This window comes from Carassius gibelio, chromosome A13 (genome assembly GCF_023724105.1).
Source record: "Carassius gibelio isolate Cgi1373 ecotype wild population from Czech Republic chromosome A13, carGib1.2-hapl.c, whole genome shotgun sequence".
NCBI lineage: Eukaryota > Metazoa > Chordata > Actinopteri > Cypriniformes > Cyprinidae > Carassius > Carassius gibelio.
In genome coordinates this window covers 3,230,206-3,256,310 of record NC_068383.1, presented here as the reverse complement: position 1 = coordinate 3,256,310, position 26,105 = coordinate 3,230,206, and the positions used below count along the sequence as shown (strand labels likewise).

General features: G+C 33.9%; 1 long non-coding RNA gene across 1 annotated transcript in view; it reads left to right on the top strand.

The window, feature by feature from the left end:
* Nucleotides 1–22,365, top strand: part of LOC128025891 (uncharacterized) — a 35,120-nt gene extending 12,755 nt beyond the window's left edge. Inside the window, exon 2 of the long non-coding RNA XR_008186280.1 lies at nt 20,998–22,365. This is a non-coding gene — a long non-coding RNA (uncharacterized LOC128025891). The remainder of the gene's footprint in view (nt 1–20,997) is intronic.
* Nucleotides 22,366–26,105: the final 3,740 nt, after the last annotated feature.

The following is a 26,105-nucleotide window of genomic DNA, read 5'->3' as shown; positions in this document are numbered from 1 at the left end:
GGGAAATTCCTGACATTAAACAAATAACCAAATTTACATGCATATGACGTTTGCGTTGTAAGAACGTACAATGATAATTCAGATATAAAAATGCTGACTTGTTAGGTTTTTCCATTAAAATCATGTGATTTCCTATGAATTCAATATAATGTAGGAATACTAGGGAATATCAATATGATGGCTTTTATGACATCTTGAGAAATCCAGTTCTTTTATTATAGACCAGTCACTGTTCCCCATTCATTTGTAAAATAAATAAATAAATAAAGATATTTTGAACGTTCCAAGAACATTCTGAAATTCCGTTTTCAGAATGTTCGCGAAAAGTTCTTAGAACATATTTTTTATCATGTAGTTTTTTTTCCTTCCCAAGTTAATGTGTCTTGATGTAAGAGTGTTTGTAAAGGAAAACAAGACAGAGATACTGCTTGATAACAAATTAAACGGAAGATCTGCTCAAGCTGGAGATCATTGATCAGATGTTGCATTCTTGTCATGGGCTGGTTTGTGTCGGTTTACTTTAATGCAATCTCTCTCTCTCCCACACACACACTCTCTGATGTCTGTCAGGGGTCAGTATGTGTCTCCTCTGAGCTCTGGCCCCTCACTGCCCTCCCATGCATGCATTGACCAGTCATCTGTTCAGTTATGAGAGGCATGTGGTAGAGAGGAAGCAGTGGTTTGTGAGTCAGCGCTCATGAATCGTTCCGTTCCGTTGGCCTTTGGCTGTCTTTAGCTCTTTGAGTCATCTAGATCCCTGTGGTCCTGTGAGATGGGTGTGTGTGTGTATGAGGGGGAGGAAAGCTTGCGTTCCTCTGTTTCTGGTCCATTTGTTCTTCCGTTGTATTGTTCAGTGTCGTTAGTGTGACTGTCAAGAGAAGCAGTGGATGGTAAGTCAATATCTAATCAATACTTACAGTATGGCTTCAGGCTGGACGGCATCATGACACACAGCTGCGAGGGGAATGTTCCTAATTTAGCTGTGTTTAACTTCTGTTTGGTCTTGTCTTCTGATTTGCTGTGTTTAAAAAAAAAAAGTTAGAAATCGAGATATTTTACTGGGATAGTAGCTCTGGGTTGGCACTTTACCAAACTCATTCGCAAAACGTTTGTTATAAATTGTGCGTCAAGGTCTGTGGTGCATTGACATATTACAACAGATGACATCACTAATGCTTTGATATTGGCCCTGTGCGTCAGTTTGCTAGTTTAAGGGAATGAATCTGTTTGTGCTATGATTGTGGTGATTCATTAGCTACAGTCTGAAATGGTGCAGACGTACTTGAAGCTTTTCATATTGTTCCATTCAGATGGCAGACAGCCATCAAACCTTCAAAGTTTTGTTTTATGTTCTTGGTGTGCATATCATGAAAATGGACTGTGCATTTTAAGCTATGAACCATAGATCTTCTAGTATATGTCATGTATTTACTGCTACAGTGTATGTCTATGCAGATAGAAGATCATCAAAATAACCCTTTAATGCATTTATTTTTACTTAAAATGAATGTAGCATATATTCATTGCCCATTTTTTCTCAAAATTATGTCTTTTGTGAGTGCTACTGTACTGTGCAATTAAAGACACTAGTGGAAATTCTAGCTAACTACAACCAATTTTTTTTTTTTTTTTTATGTTTGTTTTATTTGAAATAAACTGAAAACTAAAAACCAAAACAAATTTTAATTTCAGCTAGGTTAGTTCAACTTTAACACTACTGAAATTACAAAAAAACAACAATAATAATAATTACAAAAAAGTATTAAAACTTTCACACAAATTAGTTAAATTAGAAAATATAAAAATTATTTTCCAATTCAAAATATTAGCAAAAACTATAATAATATATGATTGATACTAAAATAACAGCCATTTTCAATGTAAGTCGTCATGATAAAAGTAGTGATGAACATCTAAAATCAACACACACACACACACACACACACACACACACACACAAATATAACACAACAAATGAAGAGGAAAGATATACAGAATTAGACAGAAACATTTCAGCTGTGTCAGCTGGTGTAAATGTTTTATCCTACTAGGTTAACTGTTGCACCATATTTAATTTTCCATGCATATGTAAAAGTAGAAAAGGAAGTCTATGTGACCTCCTTCATTTCCCAGGGACCCTTTGGATTTTTCCCAGCATAGTGTGGGAAAACCGGTTCCCTCCTCCGGTCTATCTTTAGCTGCTTCACTGTAGGCAGGGCTGTGTAGTCCATTGAGAGAAACACTGGCTAACTCCCAATTCACATCCTAACTCTACTGAACGATTCACAAGATTGAAATGTATGCATTTCTAATCATAGTAAGTTGAAATGCAAAACCACAGTGAATAAATATGAACCGAAACATACCCTGATAGCACACGTACATCACAGAGACGTCTATTTGACGTCTGCATTTGCATTTGAAATAGGAAGTTTCCTATCAGATGTCCAATAGACTTTTATAAGATGTTTATGATTTAGAATGTATGTGAAACTGACATCTTAAAGATGTCTAATAAATGTTTGTACACAGAAGTTGCTTTCCAGATGAAGTGATCTTTAAAGACATCTTGCAGATGTACGTGTGCTATCTCGGTAAATACATTTTAAGATAAAAACATGCTAATATGCATGCCACACGCCTCTAAAGGAAACAAAAACAGTACTCGACATGTTACTGAAGATCCTGTTGAAAAAAAAAACAGGTATGTTTTGACGTTGGGATGCTGGTTTATGCTGGTCTTTTACTGACAAACCAGCATCCCAGCGTCAAAACAAACCTAACCAGCATATGCTATTTTTTTCAGCAGGAGAGGAGCGGTTTGTGATGATTTTTATAAAATTGGCAAGGAATGCAAAGCCAAAATTAACCTATAAACCTAAACATACAGTGATAATACATTTTAAGATAATTACGCTACATGTTAATGCTAATTTGCAAGCATAAACCGTACTAAACAAGTTATAGAAGAGGAGCAATTTGTGAAGGTTTCTATAAAATTTATATTTATGCATTTAGCAGACGCTTTTATCCAAAACAACTTCCAGTGCATTCAGGCTATCAATTTTTAGCTATCATGTGTTCCCGGGAATTCGAACCCCCAACCTTGCGCTTAATAGTGCAGTGCTCTCCCAATTGAGCTACAGGAACACTATAAAGCTGGCAAAGTAAACAAATGTGAACCTAATTATAAAGTAGTAATATATTTTAAGATAAATAATGTTCTACATGCTAATACTAACATGCAAACACAAGCAGTTCTTGAAAAGTTACTTAAGAAGAGCAGTTTTTGATGGTTTTCATAAAACTGGCAAAGAATGCAAAGCCAAAATGAACAAATATAGAATATAAACAAACATAAAGTAAAAATATATTTTAGGATTAATAATGCACTACATGATAATGCTTATATGCAAACAAACAGTATTTTACAAGTTGGATTAAAGATGCATATTTTATGCACATATTCCAGTACTTGCATTTAATGTTGTGAGATGTTGTTTTGGGTAAAAATTTGTTTTAAAATAGTTCGGTATATATTTGTTTGTATGTTTTCTGAACAAATTCAGAAAATGACCCAGAAGAGAGTCCAAAACACACCAAACCGTAGCTCAGCTTCTGGCTTTGATGCTAAAGCACATTTTGCAGAAGTGTGAGAGGTCTTGTTTTGATATTTCCATGCAGAACAGACTGAAATAACCCCCTTCACGGAGGCTTGTACCCCACATTAGTGTACCATTTACTGTAAGTGGAGAGCGTCAGAACTGATAGCGTAAACCACTGGCTCCAGGGAGCATGATGCACTGAGCAGTGCATGGGCGGCTTTGACAGAGATGAGTCAGCAATCTTACCCAGCAGAAAAAAAAGAAGAAGAAAAAAAAGATTAGTCTTTAACGTTAATCTTTGTCTAGAGCGTAACATTCTCATAGACATGATACTTGGAGAGCATGAAAATTTAATAGCAGGTTTGTTTTGTCATTTATTTTTCTTTAAAAAAAAGGAAAAAAAGGTTAAGACTTATTCTGTGTGTACTGTATGTATAATATTGTCTAATTGTATACGCATTTTGTTTTACATAAAGATTTGTTGCAGTTGTTTTTCAGAGATTTTTTGATGCATTTAGCTTCTGCATGCATTTAATTATTTTAAACCTTTACAGTAATTTCACTTTTATGCTTTGCATTGTGTTCAGTTATGTATGTTGAATACTACGTATATAATATGAACTAATTTTGCATGGTTAACCAGTTAATAAAAATTTTTTTCAATGAAATCTGGCAATGAATGAAATGCTTTCACTTGACAGCTTACCAGTCCACGTCATTTGTTGAATTGACTTGACCGCCAGGTTTTACACACGTCATTTGTTGACCAAAATTGACCGCTGTGGACTTTTGATATTATATATTGAAGATTAATATTTAGTGCAACACAAAATACAAGTCTTAGTTTATGTAGCATTAATATTTAATGTAAAATAATCCCCTAACTCAATGCATAACATAGAAAATGTTTTAATTTGTCCTCACCGGAGAAAGAGTTAATATGATAAATTTTCTTTGAAATGCAAATGTTGCCATTTTTAAACAATTTTTTTAAAGATCATTTCTCATGTGGTCAGACTTTACCTTTACTGTGTTTTTATCTTCTCAGTTATAGAATTGGTTGAGATTTTTGTGTGAAGACTTGATAGAAGGTGACTTTTTAAATAAGTTTATACGAGTTGTTATGATTTCTGGTAAAGATGATGTTGAGCTGGCTAAATGTCATCTTAATGTCACAGGAAAAGGACGAGTATCAGTTGTTTGAGTAGAATCAGGTGTCAAATGACTCTTAAATTGCCTATTTGATCATCCGAGCTTGGTTTCAGTTCAATTTATCGTCATACCGAACTAAACGAATTATAAACCGTGAAATGGTTTAGTCATTTCGTTTGGTCTCTCTTTTTAGTAGTACGATTCAGCACATTTTTTCAAATACATTTGCTGATGCATGATGTCAGTAGGACACCGTGTGGTCCCGGCCCTCCGGTTTCTACAGCTTTTAGTCATTTCTGCAGATTCTCAAGATTGCAGTTTGTAAGTGCGTTTACTCTTTGCTTATCAGTTCATCACGGATAAGGCATCTCACATATTTGGCCTGTTGTTACAAACTTTCACTTCACTTCGAGTCGAAAACAATTCATCGTGATTTCACATTACAAAGCTACCCAACACAAATGATTGTTTATTATTCAAAAGCAAAATAATATTCACTATTTAAATGTATAAATATACTGAACAAAAATATGCAAAAATATAAACAAGAAATAGACTGAACAGCACAATTTTGTAAGTGATTTAAAGAGGTCATATGATGCTTTTTTTAAAGATCATTATTTTGTGTATTTGGTGTAACAGAATATGTTGACATGCTTTAATGTTCTAAAAACACATTCTTTTTCAAATACTGTACATTATTGTAGGCCCTGCCTCTCTCAAACACATCGTTTTCTACAAAGTCCCTCCTTCCGTCAAGCACAGTCTGTTCTGATTGGCCAGCTGACCCAGTGCATTGTGATTGGCCGAACACTGCAAGCACTCGTCAGAAATGTAACGCCCCTTTCCATAATCGCCAGCTTCATCTTTCAAAATAAATGTAACGACAGTAGTAATTTCCTTAGTTTTACCATCAGTTTAAGCTTGAAAGAGGAACAGAGTTGTGTGACAGACACAGTGATGAAGCTCGTGTGTCACAGCTGACTCCACTGTGATGTGAGTGACCTTGCCTCTCTCTCTCTCTCTCTCACACAGACGTGCAAACATGCAAAACTCTGCATTCAAACAGTCAATATAAAATACTTAAACTAATAACAAAACTTACTTACAGTAACTGATTTAGAATCACCAGATTGTCGTGGCAAAGTCAGAATGACCTCCTCTCCTAGGTTCACCATCGTCCATAAAATGCATGCTGTTCTGATGTAAGTAATCCTAAGTAATTAAACCTAAATGCATCTACTTTCTGAAGGCCAAATAAAGTGCTGCTTCCGCCTTGAAACACACACACCTCCCTGACATGACTGCTTCAACACTAACTGTGTTGTTACTGAAACTACACCTTCTTTCTTTGCATGAACATTTGGGCAGAATTACGCAAATATTCCCACATCATGATGTAGACACGTGGGGGGGTGTTTGAATGGGCTGTTTTAGAAGAGCGTGGCAGAGTCTTAACTTTGATAAAGAATATCTCTTTGGTTTTGAGACTTTAGTCTTTGCAACTTCAGGGATCTTATCTATGCACAATCAGCTTGTAGCACACCAAAGAGAAAGGAAAAATTGAACAGCCAAAGACATATAGGAAGAGTTTTCTGCTGATTATATATGTAGTATGTAGTATTGTTTATTGCCTGCAGTTTATCAGAACAGGCCTGACTTACTGTAATTTTGGGCCATGACACACCAAATGAAATAATAAATATTATATGCACTTTAGCTTTTTCTCTGTAAATATTTTCTGTAATATTTTCATGTGGTTGGTCTTGATGATCCAGTGTGTGGTGTAATGAGGAAAAATTGATGATGTCTGCTGATCGAGATGATGCTGGTGGTGATATTTAGCCATCAGCTACATGCTTGGGCGGTTTGGATAAAAGAGCCGTGTGATGAGAATGACTCATTATTAGTATAGTTCTCTTAGTATAGTTAGCGCTCTGAATACATGCTTCAATTATTGTCCTCTCGGTCAGAAATCATTTTCGAATTTCAACAGTTGCATTCGTTTTCACAAAAATGTAAATTCTTCAGTGTCATCATTTACTCACCTTCGTGTCTTTCAGTTTTGTTTTTATTTCTTTATATATTTTTTACAGAATAAGCTGCTCTTTTAAATACATTGAAAGTGAATGGTGACTACAGCTGTCAATTAAGATGTTTAAAGCCAGATTTTAATTTAATAAATTAAATTTCAGCATCTTATTACAACTAAATGACTTTGAATACAGTTATGTGTGATATAAGCTACTTTTATGATGCTTTATGGCACTTGATTCACTTTCAGTGTGTGGAAATGTGCAGCTTAGACATTCTGCTAAATATCTTCTCTTGTGTCTCATGGAAAGAAATTAATTAATACAGGTTTGGAACAACATGACAGTGAGTAAATAATGACAATCTTTTTAGCAAGCCTTGTGCATACAATCATTCAAAAGATTAGGGTTGGATAGACTTTTGAAAGAAGTCTCTAGAGTATTAACAGTAATATTGTGAAATATTATTACAGTTTAAATGAACTGCTTTCTATTGTAATTTGTTTCTGTGATGCGCAGCTGTATTTTCATCATCATTACTCCAGTCTTCAGTGTCACATGATCTTCAGAAATCATTATAATATGCTGATTTTCTGCTCAAAACACATTTCTGATTATTATCAGTTGAAAACAGTTGTGATGCTTCATATTTTTTTGTGGAAACCGTGATCATTTTATTTTTCATGATTTAGAATGTTCAAAAGAACAGATTTTATTTGAAATTGAAATATTTTGTAACATTCTAAATGTCTTAACTGTCACTTTTGATACATTTAATGCAACATGGCTCACTAAAAGTATTAATTTATTTGAAAAAAATAAAATTAATCATACCGATCCCAGAATTTTGAATGGCATTGTTAATTTTGAGATGTGCTTTGTAAGGTGTCAACTTAATTCTGCTCAGTTCTTAAGATCAGCAACAGAGATGTTGCATTATAACTGTATAATTTCCTTTTGCTGGAAGGTCAATCTGATTGGTTTGAAATGAGTGACTTTTTTTCACTCCAACCACTATGCACGTGTACAACTACTCTTGATTTCAGTCAAGTCTTAAACTCACTCGACCTTTATGTGACTAGGTTTATATGAGGTTTTATGACCCCATTCTCCGCTTTTTTGTCCTTTGATCAAATAGACATGAGTGAAACAAGTTTTAAAAGCAGCTTTTTGATATATATTTCCAAATGGAAAAAGTTTGTTCGAATTCCAAGAATTTAAGTCTTTCGTACAAAGAACAGAGTTATGAAAGTGTTTATTGATTGTGTTGTAGTTATCTTGTTCGACCAGTTGGTGTCGCCAAACACCTGATGAATCCTCAGCTCTGTTTTCTTACTGTGTTTGTTTGAGCGCAGGTATCTCTCTCCCCATATGACACAAATGAGTCAGTCATTTTGAAACAAAGGGAACTCTCTTGAATATCGGAGTTTCATTTACAAACGTGTGACCTTTAGTATTTAATAAATAATAATTTGATGAAGAACACTGAAGGGATTGAGATCAAGACCCTTCGAGCGGTGCTACATTTAAAGTCACGGTTCAATCTCTTCTCGTGTTAAGACTGCAGCTCAGTGCTTTCATCTAAATACGAAATTACTCATGAACGACCCCTGTTATAAATATTCTTATGGTTTCTGTGGAGTTCCGTGCTGCTTTGCTTCGGTTAACACGGTAATTCCCAGATTTAAAAGAGCACCTGAAGCTATTTTGAGCATTCTGATTAAATTAAAGCTATTTTGACATTTCTTTAACAGTCTCGTATGAGCATTTATTGAAATGATAATTTAAACCTAATTTATTTTGATTGTTAGGCCTACTCTGCCTTTTGAAATATTAATCTGATTTCTAAATGTCATCATTCTGGGTTTCAGTATTTGTCTCTTTTGCTAACCACATTCTGAAATGTGATTAAATATCCAGATTAACATAAACCCTAAAATTAGTTTACACTTATGGCAACATATTAGCACCTTTTTGTTTGTTTGTTTATTTACATGTTCTTAGAGCTTGACCCCCCCCCCCCATGATGATTAATTTTCACACATATGTATACTAAAAGCATAATTAAATATTATTGTTTTTGTTTTTTTCCCCTCTCAAATTTTACAACTCCATCACTGTCATAAAGTGATAATAAAGTGAACAGTGTACAGTTATCTTATGGATATATTTTTCATAATAACTCTAGTCTAATTTATTCTGGTTGATTCAGTTGCTTTATAATAATTTTGATAAAATCAAGTGATCTAATTTGAATGTTATAACAAAAAAAAGGTATTTTTAGGCCTGACAGAATGATTTTTACACACAATACGCTGCAGTTCTACCAGAAAAGATGTTTTCATATCAAAGGCCTTATTTTTCTTTATCTTTATGTTTTATATATTAACCGAATTACAAGGGGATTTGCATTTTTAGTCAGATCCTCTTAGGGTGTTTATTTCCTGAGCTACACCTCTTATCTAAACCTCTCGAATTTGCTTTCATATGTCAGCATTTTAGTTTTACTTCAGTTTAAATGTGTGAGAAGATGCCAGGGGAAAAATGAGTAATTGGCTTGCAATCTACATCATAAATATAATTTTTCTTTATATTCAAAATTAAATTTATCTAAGTGAAAAATGACCAATGTTTTAAAACAGATTTTGTAGAGCTCTGGTGTTAACAATAAATAAATAAATGCAGTTTCTTGAATTGTCAGCAGAATATACTGAGAAAGAGGATTCAGAAAGTTTCTTCTTATTGTATACAATAAGGGCAAAAAAATGCATGTGCTTAATACAAAAAGCCACACAATTATTATGACTTAAACATATGCTGTCCGTGCTCCAGTTCCCTCTCACAATTACCTCACTGACATTTTATATATTTTTTTAGTTTAACACACATTTGGCGTTAGAAGGAGGTTAAAGAGTTTCTATATTTACAGCCAACACAAAAACTATAAAACACACTCAGCATAAAAGTTTCCAGATTTAATGCTATATAAATGAGGTGAAAATGCACAACCCGGTCATCTTCAATACAACTGCCTTCAAAGCGTGCAAAATAATTGCTTTGATTATATAAAAACAAGCTGTTTTTAGATCTGAATGTGCATTAGCTGTTCAATGTGCAACATTTAAACCTGTATTAGATTTGGTTCTGTGTTTTTCTCACGCATGCATGGTGTGCCATTTCCTGTTTGCTATTACAACATCAGACCTGTTTTGTTTTCTTTCCTAATTTATCTTATCTTTAGCTGTCTTCGTTAACTAATAACAGTGATTTATAGGAATATCAACCATGCAGTCCTGTAGTATGTGCCGTGCGCATGTACTGTAGGCTGCAGCCTTTAATATGACATTCTAGTTCACACATTGTGGGTGGATGAAGAAAATGTTTGAATTTCATATGTAAGGGTGTTGTGTTCCGTAAAGTCGACTATAATTCAATATGGGATTCTAGTGAGATTTCGAATGGACCGACAGCTTGATTAAGAGATGATATCACATCGACTATTTCAATATTACTCAGTGGAAACGGTTACAGGGCTGTATAGAACGACATATAGAGGATCAGCTTCAGATTGAAGATTTAAATGTTTGTTATCTAAATTGAATTAACAATGAAGGGTGAGTTGTTTGCTTTTGGATTGCTTTTCCATCATAACTGCTGATTTGAAGTTGCTTAAATTGAAGGAAATAATGTGAGATTTGCTCAGGCTGGGTTTAGGGATATTTGAGATGACTTGTGTTTTTCGTTAGTAGTTGTGGGTGTCTATTTGATGAATATGACTATATTGTTTGCGCGCCGGGTATTTTTGTTGCAGGGATGTTGGTTATGCCTGAATATATGTGTGTGTGCGAGTGTTCGTGGTGTGTGTTGAGTGTAAAGGAAGCACTTTGACAGGCGTTCTCTTTGTTCTGAAGCATCGATTTGACTGCACTGGCTGATAAAGACCGTGGATCAGTGGTTCTGGTTTTGCTTCAGGACTCTGATTTTTTACATCGTTCTAAGATTGTTGACTATGTAAAATTAATACATGACCTCAAAATCAAATATTTGAGTGTATACTACTGCTGTAAACATGAATATGCTATTTTGGTGTCTGAAATTGCTTCATAACTCAGATTTTTACACCATTCTAAAACTGTTTACCATGCATGCAAAAGTTAATAAATGGCCTTAAAATCAAATATTGGAGTGTATTAATATTGCTATAAACATATGAACATGTCACTTTTCATGCTTTCTGTAGCTGGTGCATATTAGCAACCCCTAACCATGTTTCACAATGCAGTTTTCCCCTTCTTTTCTGTGCATATCTTTAAACAGATTAGTTGACACCAAAATACTGTTGAGTTTAATTTGATGCACCACCTTCAAGAGACGATGTGTTTTCATCTCAGCTTGATATTAGTCTTTTTTCGAAGCCTGTTCTATTTTCCTAACTGTGCTCGATTTTTGTGTGGTTAGTTGCATTTTATTATTTGCATTTAGCTTTGTTCTGTTTTTTCTCGCTGATCAAAACAGACCTGTGACCCATTTTTGTTTTACAACCCACCCATTACAGCACCAACTCACAAGATGTATTTGTTAAACAGGAAATGGCCACATGACCAGTTTATCACCTCCACTGTCCTTCGTATTGTGTCTTTATGTATCAGTGAAATGTGTAGCCTATGTTTATCAGAGTTTATCATGTTAGGAGATTTTCATCAAAATCTGGATTATGCTATTATGCAGATGAAATCTTGCACAGATTACTATAGTACAGTTTACGCTCGGGTAAGAGATAAAAGTGAGCGTTTGTTTTAAGACGAGTGCATTTACTCTGCTCTGAACACTGCCATCCATCAAATAAAGAAAAGCATGGTTTCATGTTTAGCTCGGTTGATGTGCATTAAGCGCTTTGTGAAACCAATGCGATGTTCCCAAGCAGATGTATTTGAGCCTTTTACTGCATAATCACAGCAATCTTCTCCCGGGATGGACTTGAAAACTGTCGAGGGCTCGCAAATTTACAGTATGAAAACAAGATGATGACAACAGAAGATAAGAGCAGATTGTCGCTTCGAAAGCAGAGATGCTGTAAAAGAAGTATTGTAAATTGCACATGGCTGAGACATCTTGAAACTCGAGCTGACTTCCACATTGTAGTTATCTGAAAGCTGCCCGATGGCACAATTGTTTTGCTTTGAACGAGGAAATTGAGCAAGGCCACGTATTTAAGTGACAAGGAAATACGTAATGGACTCACACAAACTCCTTTTTTAGATTTAGAACTTATTTTTACAATTACAACATGGAAATGCATCACTGAATAGCCCATGCATTTAATATAAACTAGATAAATTGAAACTGAAATTTGAAATTTTTATATGATTATTTTATCCTCTTGTTTTGCTTTTGCACCTCTTGTAAATTGCTTTGGATTAAAATGTATGCTAAATGCATAAATCATAAACAATTGCATTCCTGATACAAGACAAAATTCAACACACAACACAACACTGCATAACCAACCATACTAAGTACACATGAATTAACCGGCCTTCTGGGTTTATAGGAATGTGAATTCTTCAGTGCAATAACCATCTGTCCGCTTAAGTCTTAAAGAGTTAGTCTGTTTGCTATTCATGATTTTTTAATTTTATTATTCCCTAACTGGAAACTATCGGGAAGCACGGCCTATTTCACTGTGACCTTTAACCTTCTATTTGTTTCTTTGAAGAACAGCTGCACTAGTCTTACTACACGCAACAAGGGACTATTTCTGTAGCTTTTTGTGCAGAACGGAATAAACAAGACTTTTTGTTTGCATTCATGAGCTACATATTGGCATTTGTTTATGTACACTTGTTTGAGCAGCATTCTGGAACAGATGATCAGTGGTTATCAAAGATAAAATGCATTTTCTGATAGTGAAGTTATGCAGATTTAATATTAAAAACAGGTTGCTGAGAGATAATAGGGGAGAGAGCTGTGTTTGGGTGCGCGTGGGTTGGTTTTGAATGCACAGATGGTGCTAACCAAATGCATAGGATGTTTAAATGTCAGGCTAAAATACCATATCCTCCACAAAATATATTACGGTCTCAGCCTGAATATATTGACTTTTTTTCTTTCTCTTTCTCTCTCTCTCTCTCTCTCTCTCTCTTTTTCAGTGAAAACCACAAGACTTTTTTCAGTTTTGTTTTTCGGGCGTAATTTTGGTTTATCTTTAAGTTCATCATCTTTGTGTTAAGACAAACATTCCAGGAACCTCCACTGAACATCGCCAGTGTTATTCAGAAAGCCTCTCGCTCTGGGCCTTATGTTGGGTTTTGTTGCACGTGTCAATCGCTTCTTCCTAGTTATCAATTTACGGACTGTTCTCTGCCAGTATTATTCGTTTTTGTATTGTGCACACATGCATCTGAGGTACAGATCAGATTGCACTATTAATGCTAATCCCACGTTTTATAGGATTAATTGATAATCCAGATGCATTGGGGATGCTTTTGATGCATGCACTGTCAATACAGAAATCCATGTTTTAAATAATCACTTTTAATAAGCACTTTTAGTAACTAGTAGATGATATTCTAAAATAGATATGGGATTAAGAGATGATCCAGATCAAAAAAATTCGCTTTTTATACTTTAGTTGTGCAATTTAAGCATGTCTGCAAAATATTTCACATGGTTCTGATGCTGTAAAAAATAATCACTAGTAATCCATAAGATTAATATTATTTCCTTTGACCTTTATTTGTACAGAATGACTATTCAAGTCATTTTCAGGTGAGAACTGGCTCTAGGGGTCGACATTAAAAACTAATTTCTATTTCTATGATCCAAAAAACAGGCCAGTGGGCCAAAGTTGTGTATAAATGCATTCAGTGACACATTTCAATTTCATCTGCTCACATTAAGATCTGTCTTTTAAATGTTACATTTCAAAATTCACCTTAGTGGTTTTATGTCTGTGTGAAGTGTATAATGTGTATGTCTGTGTATTGTTTTTGTGTGTTGTGTGTGTGTGTGTGTGTGTTTGGTGAGTGTGTTTGGTGTGTGTGTGTGTGTGTGTACTCCCACCTGTGGTTGTGTGCCGCTTTGCTCAGACAGTAGGAGGGCTGCAGACATTTTAACAGTCTCATAAACGAACTCACATGAAGCAAAAAGAACAACAAAAAAAAAAAAATACCCAGCTGCACACAATGGACACTTTAGTGCATTCTTAAATGTTGTTAAAACTGTTGCCTTTTTTGTGTTTTTGATGCTTATCCCAATTAATTTTTGAGACTTCACTCTGTATTTGCTAAAGGAAATGAGCAAATAGCATGCCATCAAAGTTTCCATGCTTACATAAACATCTTGCCTTTGCCTAATGACCTTTATGCTATCAAATAAATCACTTATAAATACAAAAGAAGTTCTTTATGGATATTCAAACTGCTTGTGGTCATAGTATTGATTATTATAGTTGAGTTTCTCTGACACTTTTCACATGCATCTTTGAGCTGTCCTTTTAGACAAGTCAGTGTTGACTAATAGAAGAATAATAAGGAATTTAATTATATACTTTAAAAAAATATGTGGGTAAGAGTGGATGAGCTGTGCCGAAGGCTGGTCTGTGTTGACTGTGAAAGTTTCAGTATTAATTGTCAGCGTGTGTAGGAGTAACTTGTTATCAGCAGTCAAAAACAGCGTCTGATTTTACTCAAACTATTCGTTTTAGAGTTGTCATCATCTGTGTTGCTCATAACGCTCGGGCTCCGGCGATTTTTTTGCGTGCGCTTTTGGGAAAAACTGTAGCAGGTTTGTTAGATGATAATGCAAACATATGTGCAGGAAGATTAGAAGAGTTTGCATGAAAGTGAAAAATGTTATATTTTGGCACTATAAAAGCATTAAATTGTGTGAGGCTCACCGCAACAAAAAGAGCTGATATGAAAGAGCTGGAGATGAGAAAAGTGCTGTAAGATTTGTTTTGATCTTCTTCAGGAAGATCTGCATCAGCACTGCCTTCATGTGTGCAGCACTCACGTCTGAATTACTGCTTTAATGACCAGCTGCCTCTCTCAAGCTTTCACATATTTTTCTAACCTTCTTTTTCTTATTTTGTTGCGTCGTAGGACAAGAAAGACAGGAGTGGATTCGACACTCTGCCCACGACACTTTGCTCCTCTTTGCCTAACCACGGAGCTCATCAAACACACTTCTGCTCTTCTGTTTGCCTCAAATGAGTAATTCTGATAAAGTAGAAATGCGGCGTAAACCGTGTGCCTTTTATGAGCGTCGTCATATTTTCTTTTGAAATGTGGAAATTGAGATTTTCTGTTGTTGGATGAAGGTTCTTGGATCGAGGGTTCGGGTTGTTTTGGTTTTGTAAAACCCCCTAAAACACTGATATCTGAACGTGGTTAAATTATTTCTAAATTGTGCACTTCATCGGCTAATTTTGTAGAAACATCCCAACATGCTTTAGTGAGGTATATTCGGTTTCTTCTAAAGATCTAAAGAAATAGTTCTTTGTGCTGTTGCATGTTGTTTACATCTCTTTTTTTTCTTTCTCTAAAATGATACATTTAAAATTATTGTGCAAACTTTAATTTGGAGACACATTTGTCTTGTAGTTGTTTTTATATAAACAAATTCTTAAGTCATTTTGAAACTGATGGGTTTAGGTGATATTATAGAGACACTAGGGGAAATTTGCCTCTTGAGCTTGTTCTCTCACAACCCACTCAGTTTCGATAGGAAAAATCTTTAACCTTTTCAGCAACAACAAATGCCCATCAAAAGTCAAAGAGAGATAGAGAGAGAGAGAGACAGAGAGAGAGAGAGAGAGAAGTCTGTTTTTCAGGCCATGAGTGTTTTGATACAGACATCTTAAAGACAATTGTGATATTCATTTCGGTTATGACTCAGTTTTCTCTCATTTGAAACTACAGGTTTTACGACGATTCACTCACTGATTAAATATTTCTTTCATAAATTCATTTCGAGGAGTCAAATTGGGACGGTCTACAGCTGAAATTTGTTGAAGATGGTTTTAGGATGCATTTTAGAGATTACAAAGTTACTGACTGAATTTCAGTGAACTTATTACATGAGTAGTTTATTTCAAGATTTGCTTGTGATCTACTGGTTTTCAATTTGAGCATTTTTTCATTTTTTTTTAAATGATAATTTAGGCTATTATTGTTTATTTGATTTGATACAGTCCAGCTAAATCACTAAAGACACAATCACTTCAAAATCTTCATCTTGTTATGTCAGAGCAACTAAACCGAATTAATAGAGACCTCATGCACATGTTAAACTTTTAATACATGGCCTGTTTAAATCAGAAACATTTCTCATTTTAGTTCCAGTTCTAGTTAAGGTTAATAAACCTGCCTAATTTCTAAACAAATTATTTTTCTCTGTCTAAATGCATCATGCATTTTCTTTTAAAGACATGTTTTATAGGCCTCATGTTTTGACCTTTTTGTCCCCTGAAGGTCACATGAATATATTCAGCAGTATATAGAGATTGAGATTTTCAGAATAATTAGATGTTTTCTCATGAGCCTCTCCTCACACACGCACAAAGATATAAGCCTCACACTTCCTGTTTAAACTGTTTTGTTTACCATTTGAAGGTGCTATTTTTAACCCTCTCAGCTTCGGCCGTTCAAACACTTTCTTGTGTGCTGTTTCTCTCCTTATTTTTGCATTGAATTAAACAAATGTAAATTCTCATGCCCTCTTTGACAAATACTTTTTGACCTGGATTGAGAGAAGAGCACACCGCCTCTGAAGTCTACCAGCTCCCACACGACCTCTAGACTTTCTGAATAATAATTCCCATAACTTTATCAGAAGCACAATGAGCTGATAAATAATTTAGAAGAAAACAGATTGCGATCTGCTCAGTTTTCCTTAATGCAGCGCATCAGACAGAGCAGTGTTCGGTGAATTATAGTGGCGTGAAGCCGATGGGAAACCGCGTATTGTCTTTCTCACTGTCTGACTAAATCCTGTAGTGCATTGTGGTGAGTTAATTCAGACACTGCACAAATTTGACTAAGAATTAGTGTAAACTTGACTTTGTCTCCTTTGTGAAAAAGCGCGTGTCATAACCTCTCCTTCTCTATATAATCCAGTTGAGAAAGCACACATTTTTGATTGATATCTGGCAGGAACCTTTGTGCGTGAAGAAATTACTCGCCTACCATCCTCCTACGTGACTGCTGCTTTTTCACACAGCTCGCCTTTTTTTTTCTCTGCTCTTGTTGGAGATGGTTACTAATTAGCATTTTCTAATGTGGAACTCATTTATTAACCGGCCTAGAGTAATAGATATGATATAAAGGCGTCTGTGCTTTCGTTTTAAGAGCTTGCGCCCGGATGTTTCCTTTATTCCTCTCGAGTGTCCATAGATTCCTGCTGCTGTGCTTTCCGCACATAAAGCTGCATATCTGTTATTACGTCATCCAGAACACAAATAGCATGGTAATTATTAATGTAAAGTGCATTTTCGGGGGAAAAGATTACAGAGTTGCGATAACAGACATTTTAGGATATTTCTGAAATCTCCTGTTCTAATTTTTACACCATACAGTGTGTTATGCATTCTTACTGGCATATGCAATTATTTATATCTCATAAAATTAGACATTCATAATGTTCACCACAATTCAAAAGATTTTTTCAAAGAAACTAATACTTTTATTCAGTTAGGATGCATTATACTGATCAAAAGTGACATTTACAATGTTTTTATTTCAAATAAATGCTGCTCTTTTGAGCTTTGTATTCAACAACAACAACAGAAATGGATTCCACAAGAATATCAAGCAGCACAATGTTTTTAACATTGATAATAATAATAATAAATGTTTCTTGAGCAGCAAATCAGTGTATTAGAATGATTTCTGAAGGATCATGTGACACAGAAGACTGGAGTAATGATGCTGAAAATTCAGCTTTGATCACAGAAATAAATTACATTTTACAAGTTATTTCAAGTTGTAATAATATTTCATAGTCTTTCTATATTTTTGATCACATAAATATAGACTTGTTTAAACACTTCATGGACTCTTATACCATTATTATTTTTATAAAAAGTTGTACCTTCATGTTTCTATATTGTATTTTTCAGCAAGGATTAATCGGTGACTGATTTAACCATTGACTACAACAATAAATCCAAATGCATGTGGAGAAACAGTTTTTGCATTCACTGATTTTTTTATCGAAATATTTATATATTAGATCATCTAATGCACATCCACATGGACTGAATTAATAATCAAAAGCATCAGTAAATATACATAAAAACTACTCAACCCATTCGTCTTACAGCATTCGTCAGCGCAGGCTGAAACCGAGAGGCTTGTTTGCACATGGATCTTTAAAGAATAACCTCTAGGAGAAATAGAGACATTAATCTCACTCACGCATCAATTAACAGGTCAAAGACTCGCTCGCCGAGCGCGTGAATATTTCATGGGCAGGGACGCCTTGTTGTTGAAGAGTGCTGGCGTCAGGAGTTTCTCGTAACCTGCTATTGTTTTTTTTTTTTTGTTTTTTTGTAGGAAGTATATCCATTGTGTTCATATTGCAGAAAACTCTTGTTGATACTCTGGTAAAACAAATCTAGACTCAAAAGTGATATGCAATATACATGCACATGGATTTTTAATAAGAAAATACTATTTCAGTCTTTGCATTTCAAAATTTCATGTTTAATTTTATGTGTTACTTGCCATTTCTAGCAATTTTACTAGCAATTCCTAAGTGAAAATAGTTTCTGCACCATTTTTTTTCCAATAGGTGTTTTAATAAAAGTTTGTGTTGGTTTATATTTTAGGTGCTATAGCAAACAGGTGTTTCGTGTCATAGCTAACTGTGTTGCGTATCAGCATCCAGGATGCAGTAGTTTTATAACAATTGTTTCATAAAACTGTGAATTGCCCCACATGAAGTTGTGTATATTGTGTTTTTGGTCTAGTTGCATGTGTACATAGTCTCTGTGTGGGCCTGTGTGTGTGTGTGTGTAAGTATCTAGGCACACTCGGCCACAGTGTCGGGTTTCCCATCAGGCTTTTCTGGCTGTTATCTCTTTAGTCACGAGCAGCGCCGTCCCCTCCAGCGCTGACAGTGAGACGGGTGCGAGGCAAGCCTCCTACTCAAAGGCTTCCTCACGCCGTGCTCATTCCACACTTGAGTTCTTTTCTGAATAAAGAGTGTGCAGTTGAATTAGCACAAGGTCAAGGTTATTGCTCAGACTGAGGACTTTCATAACTCAGGAGACTTGATAGAGATTGCAGTGCAGGTTTTATTTACTTTAGTTGATTATATTGATTAGATAATATTTTGATTGAAGTATTTGCTGTTGAAAAACTGAGCACACTTTAAGATTACTAGGGCCCATTTTCTTCAGGACAAACAAAAGTAGCACCAGAACATCTTCATTTGTTCTACTTTTTAATCTCATTATAGTCTAGAAAATTTTTTAAATAATATTTAAATATATTTAAATGAATACATGTGTTTAATAAATAAATGTTTAAATATTTTTTAATGAACTAATTACTTTATTTGAATTAAGTGTATTTATTTAAATGTAAAACCTTTATTTATAATTTTTGTTTTTAAGATTTTTTCAATTAATTACTTTATTTAAATCAATTAAATAAATGTAACTATTATTTTTTTATTTTAATAAATAGTTAATGTATTTATTTTATATTAATGTTTAAAATGTATATATACTGTGTAGCGTGTTTTACTCTAATCAGACACTTTCTAGTTAAATCTCTCAGCGTTGTCATCACGTATCATGTATACTTCAGGGATGTGGGCTTTTATCCGTTTCTCAGCCATTAACCAACAACGTGCTTGATCAGTGACTTTACAGAAGGCAGACTAACACCAGATCGTGTGGTTGAAGTCGAGAGGGACACAGCAGCTCAGCACAATGCAAATAAAACACTGTGTGGGTTAATAAGTATTTAGTATAGGCTGCTTTTCCGTTTGAACTATTTGCTTTTTGCCACCTTTATTATTGAAACAAAGTGTGATGTGATGTTTCGAAAAACTGTTTGATGCAAATGTGTTCAGACCATGTTGTTTTTCTCTGTAGGAAAGATAAATACAAAATATAATATTCTAGTAACTACATGATTTGGGGCAATAAAGATCAAAATAGACTTTTTAGCATTCATATTGTGATTTTGCAGAAAAAAAAAAAACTCCTTTAGAGTCTCAGAACAATCCTTTTTTTTCTTCTTTTTTTTCTCATCTAAACATCTTACTTAGGCCAACAGTTGACTTATACTGTATCTGGCTTTATGTTTTAAGTTAGAAAATGAAAGAGAAAAATCTTTACTTTAACCGCAACTCCATTAAATCTCCTGATATATTTATATTCTAAAGTCAGTTCTTTCTCATTTAACTTTGTTAACTAGATTATCATCTCAAAGCCCTATTCATTTATGAAAATCCTAAAGTGTCAGGTGGCATTATTTCTGTACGTCCTGACGTGACATAATAATGTTTAACATTTTATGCATTTATTTTAATGTTAATGGAACATTAAATTCTAGAATTTTGTATACGTTGTCTGAACGTTCTAAAAAAAATTAGTAACATTAGTAATATTTAAAAAACAAATATTAGACAATAGTTTCAGAAATAAAATGTTCCATGAGCAATGTATTTGTGCTAACATTTTGAGAACATTATTACAGACCAGATTACTATGAACAATTCTGTTAACACTGGAAGAGCATTTTGTTCATAACTTTGAGAGAACCTTGAAAGAACGTTAACCAAAGTTCTGAGAACGTTTCTTGTTTCTGACCTTCAAAAACAAACAAGATATATATATTCTAAAACTCAAATCCGTGGCGGTCATTATCTTCTCTGCGCTTGTGTCTGTGTGTAATGAAGTCCGCCTGCTCGGTCTGCAAACAAAGAGACTTCTCTCACTCATGACTCTGTGGATCGGGGAGGAGGGGGTGGAAAAGAAAACAAAAAAAGCAGAAACGGGGGCTGTTGAGGGCACTGCCTCAGGCCCTGAAACCTCAGCCCTGCTATTACTGCACGTCTGCAGAGAAACACTCACAGACAGGTGCCGCAGCCCGCGGCGCTCCCTCTCTCTCTCTCCTGATGTTTACTTTAATCGTTGTGATTCTGGAAGCTTCTGGAGCTCTGTTAACTGAAGTCTGTGTCCTTTTGTGCAGGTCACAGCGAGGAGAGACTGTCGTCCAGCAGAATGGCGTCAGACGTGGGCCGCAGCACTTGAGGTCAGCCGCTCACTCAGCGCACTGTGTTTATTCTGCCTTCAGGTCCTCCTGGGAAGTTCCTACTTAAGAGTTCGGAAGTCGTAATTATGATGTGAAGTGATTTTGCTTGAAATAATACGGATGAGTTGAGTATATTTATGTGTCTTTAACCCAGCTAACAGGGAAGGTTCTCAGAACTTGTTTGGAATGTTAATACAGTGTTTATTCAAAGTTCATGAGATGAACACTCATCTAATGTGTTTTTTTTTTATGTTATTGTTTTGGAATGTTCAGAGAACATTCAAAAGTAACATTCCCATAATGTTTGCAAAATTATTAAATGGAATGTTTGCGTAACCAAAAACAAAACGTTTGTAAGAAATTTGATATTTAGAATGTTCACGCAAAAGTCAGAAGTAATATTTTCATAACTTAATGCATGGTAACTTGAAACGTTCTTAGACCATTTTTGTTAGCTGGGAACCTTATAATGCTTTTTTAGCCTCAATGTAAGAAAATGAAGAAGGAATGATGCACATTATGTGCAATTTAAGATTAACTGTAAGAAAACATTATTATTTAATCATTCGTGTGCAACCACACATGACTGAAAATGTATTTTTCACAAAATGTTTACAAACTAGTTTTACATTATATCAACATTCACACCCTCGGTTCCACAAGTATTTTTCTCATTCATTATCTATTTATAATTCTATTATCCATGATCTATTCTAATCTTGAAAACATTTGAGTTTTAAACTATAAAGGACAACCAGATATAAATAAATATTTCAGATTTATTTTTAGTGCATTTGTTTTGATAGCTTCAGTCTCTTTCCTAATCTATCTTTGTAAAAAAAAAAAAAAAAATTGAGAGTGGGCTTTTATTACATGAAATTTGCCTTGACGTCATTAACTTAGACAGAAGGACGTCTCATGTAGATGATTATATGTTATACAGCACTCATGTAGATCTGTCTTGAAAGGTTTATACAGTAATGCTATAACTCTATTGAGAAGATGAATGGGATTGTACTTCTGGAACCAAACTGCTTCTGCTGTCATTTTATCATTGACTCTAACCCAACGCAAAGAGTCTCTTTAATAATCAGGCCATCATGGTGTATATGACTCTGACATGACTTGAAGGCAGCATGCTTTGTTTATTTTCAAGCTAAGCTACTGTGGACTTACAGTACTGTGGACTGTGGACTGTAAAGACAAAAAACTGAGCGAACTATCTGAAGGATTGTTAAGGAGCCGATGCAGAGCCATGTAACACGAACACTTATCACTCGCAATAAATGTTTCCCTGAAAAACCCTATCAGTTTGACATTTGTCTTTTTCTGTGGTCAGACTTGTGACTGTTTATTTTAACGGTGTGTTTATGTTGAGCTGTCCTCCTACGATCTGTCTGCCAGTCGCGAACAGAGTGGTTGAGTTGTGGTTCACATGCATTCCCAGGGTCTGTGTGTGAGGACACGTGTAACACACTAAAGAGTCACTTATATATGAGATGCAAGCTTCATGTTTTTGACATACAAACAACGTTTTCGAAGTTTGTGCCATTGCATTTCTGCTCGTGTTGATTTTTGGAGGATGCATTTCCTGAGTGTGACTATTAATAGATTTGTTTTTGTTTTTTGTTATTCAACTATTACCAGGAAGAATATGTTAGATTAATCAGTAAATCATAGTGCAATCAACTAACTATGCAGTGGCATTTTAGGATTACAAAAAAAAAGTTTATTTATATTTACATGTGCAAGTATTACTGCAAAATGTTTTGATTTTTAAATATAGATCTTGATTTAATTTTGCAATTTTTCATATCTGCAAATATAATTTTGCAGATGTGTATGTGCATGCATCTGCATTAAATGCAGTGCAATGCAGCTGCTGAATTTGGATTATGCAGATGTCAAATTTATTCCACTCCCACTATTAACACTAAAGGGTGTCGGTTAAATCAAGCGGTTGAATCATGAGTTTGGAATAAATGTTATAAGTCAGATACAGACTTATGGGTTAAGGTCACCAAAATATTTGTGACTTTAGAGTGAGTCATTGCTTGTTAAAATAAGAACAGTCATTGGTTCTTGATCTGTGGTTAGTAAAGTGATTAAAAATATTACATGTGTAGGTGAAGACATATTGTGTTTTACAGAAAGTGGGTTGAGGTTCAGAATAATATTTGAAAAGTGGATTTCAAAACAAACAAAACAAAAAAATTATTTCTTTCCCTTGAAAGTTTTAGATATTGTCTTCTCATTTATTAGTTTATTTATTTATTTATTTTAGATTTTCATTCATTTTCTCCACTTTGTGTTTCAGGCTTTCTTTTCACATTATAAATTAGATTGTATATAAACCACGATCTATGATTAAAATGAAATGATAATGAAATTAATCTCTCTCTCTTTCTCTCTTATATATATTGTGTGTGTGTACTAATATTATATAGTAAACATTTAGTTTTTAACTTGCATAAACCCTAATTAATGTTTTGATACATATTATGTCATATCAATGATGTTGGCATTACCCATATATGTCAATACATATCATAAACATGAATTTTCTTTGAACTTTTTTTTAGCTTTATATTTTTGTATTTTTTTCTCATCATAAATAATGATATATATATATATATATATATATATATATATATATATATATATATATATATATATATATATATATATATCAATTAAATTTCTTTTTGTTTATTATATATAATATATAAATAAGATATAAAACATGTATATTAGATATCAATGTCAGAACATGTAATAAAATGCCATTGATTTTCATCGATTACCTTCTCAGCCTCAGTCTTTTTTCTTATCTCTAATTAATCTTATATACACCACAATCTGACATGATGTTTACTTTTGTTCTATAATCTTTTAAAATATATTATTTATATAATTTTATTTAGATTTTTTTTTTAAACGCCAATAAACCCATCGAAATGCTTTGATGCATATTACAGCCATATCATATAACTGATGTTGACATTTCCCATAAATGTCAACCCATATCATAAAGTGATGTTGTTCAGTGATAAGCAGCATGTGTGACAGGGGTCTCAGCACTGTGGGCTTCAGATTGGGTCACTCTAAAGGTCACATCAGGATAATGAGCCACTAACCGCTCACATTCACTGTCCAAGCTAGTCACACACTTACTGCATATAGCGCTACAGGTGCTGCTCCACACCAGCAAACTCATCTGACCTTGAATGACCTACTGTAGGAAGTTCAAACTGATTAAAATAATTTTAAAAACTTATTTTTCCCCCCTCACACTATTCATTTTAATTCTCTAAAGTGCAGTTATTAAATAATGTGTCCATTCATAGGCACCAGAATTAAGAACAACATTTGTTTCCCATGCTTTCCTTGAAAAAACAAACTGTGAACCCAAGCGCTGGAAGTTTATTAGTTTAATTGAGGGAGTAATTACTTGAATCATATGAGGAAATGGGTGAACTTATAATCATGCTTGCTTACCCTCAAGACACAAACATCCTGTAGACTGGCCTGTTCATTCTATACTGCAAATGTGGGCAGATTGATCTGATAGTTTTTCTTGAAATTGTTCTTAATATCTCCGGCAGCAGGTGCATTGCAGATTTTGCGAGGAGAGGGTGAAACTGCGCAGCTGCAGCAGTCATCCTGAAGCTCAGATGTATTTGAAGATTGTGTTGCCACAGCTTTAAGGTTATATGCAAATTAACCTAGACCTTTATTTGAAATGTATCTGACTTATTCATTATTTGGGTATTTTATACATGTATGATAGGAAAAACATACCTTTACAGCATTGCTTTAGAACTATAGTGCCTTATTTGACTCAAAAGCATGTGAAATGGTCTTTTTTATTATTGCAGGTGTATTATCCAACGTCAGTCATTTGCAACACAATGTTTGACATGAAACTTGAAATAAAATCAGGAACTAGCTCTATTTTAGAGGTATTGGTGAAACATCTCTCGCAGTGGGCAAAATTTGACACGTGCGGGAAAATACTGATGAAAACCCCCTGAAATACTGTTAGATTCACCCAGAGACTATATTTTATATGTCTTAATATCTTTCACATGCATAGTTTCATAGAGTATCTAAAGATGGAATTTAGGTTATTAAATTTTTTTTAAACATTTTAGTATTTTTATACACTAGTGAAATTCACAACACAAGTTTAAAATTTCTAAGTGAATTTTTTGTTTTGTTAAAAAATTTAGATAATATCAGCATGAAAGTTTGTATTGAAAGTAATTATGTATTATGATAAATGAATTTATTCTCTTTTTTATTATTATTTGTGCCCCTAAAAATGCTGTCAGTATCACCCAGAGATTATATTTTGTTTCAGTATTTCATATTTTTATGTACTGTACTAATATAGTTGATCAGTAAATATTTGCATAAACTAATGAAATTCATTTAAAAGCCCAGAACAGTGAACATTTAGGTGAACATTTTTCTTGAAATTAATAACATATGATTAATCACTTTCTAAGTATTTGTATTTGTTTTATGTGCCTCTGAAAATATTCTCAGTATCATACAGAGATTATATTTTATATGTTTTAATATCTTTCACATGCATATTTTTATGCAGACACAGTATATAAAATTAGAGCAGTATATATTAGAGCAGTAAACAAAACATTTTAATATTTTTCTAAATTAATGAAATTCATTAGACAAGTTATTAAATTATGTATTATTATTTTTCGTCTTTGTCTCTTTGTCCCTGAAAATACTGTCAGTATCTATATTTGATGTTTTAATATCTTTCACATTAATTTTAATGTATGCACACCACTATCTAAAAAAAATCATTGATTTCAGGAAAACCAAAGTATATTAATAATTTAAGAAACCAATGAAATTCACAACGCAACTTTATAATGTTTAAAATATTATATATATATATATATATATATATATATATATATATATATATATATATATATATATATATATATATATATATATATAAAATTTATTATACATTTATGTTAATAAATCAAGATAAATAATTTTATATA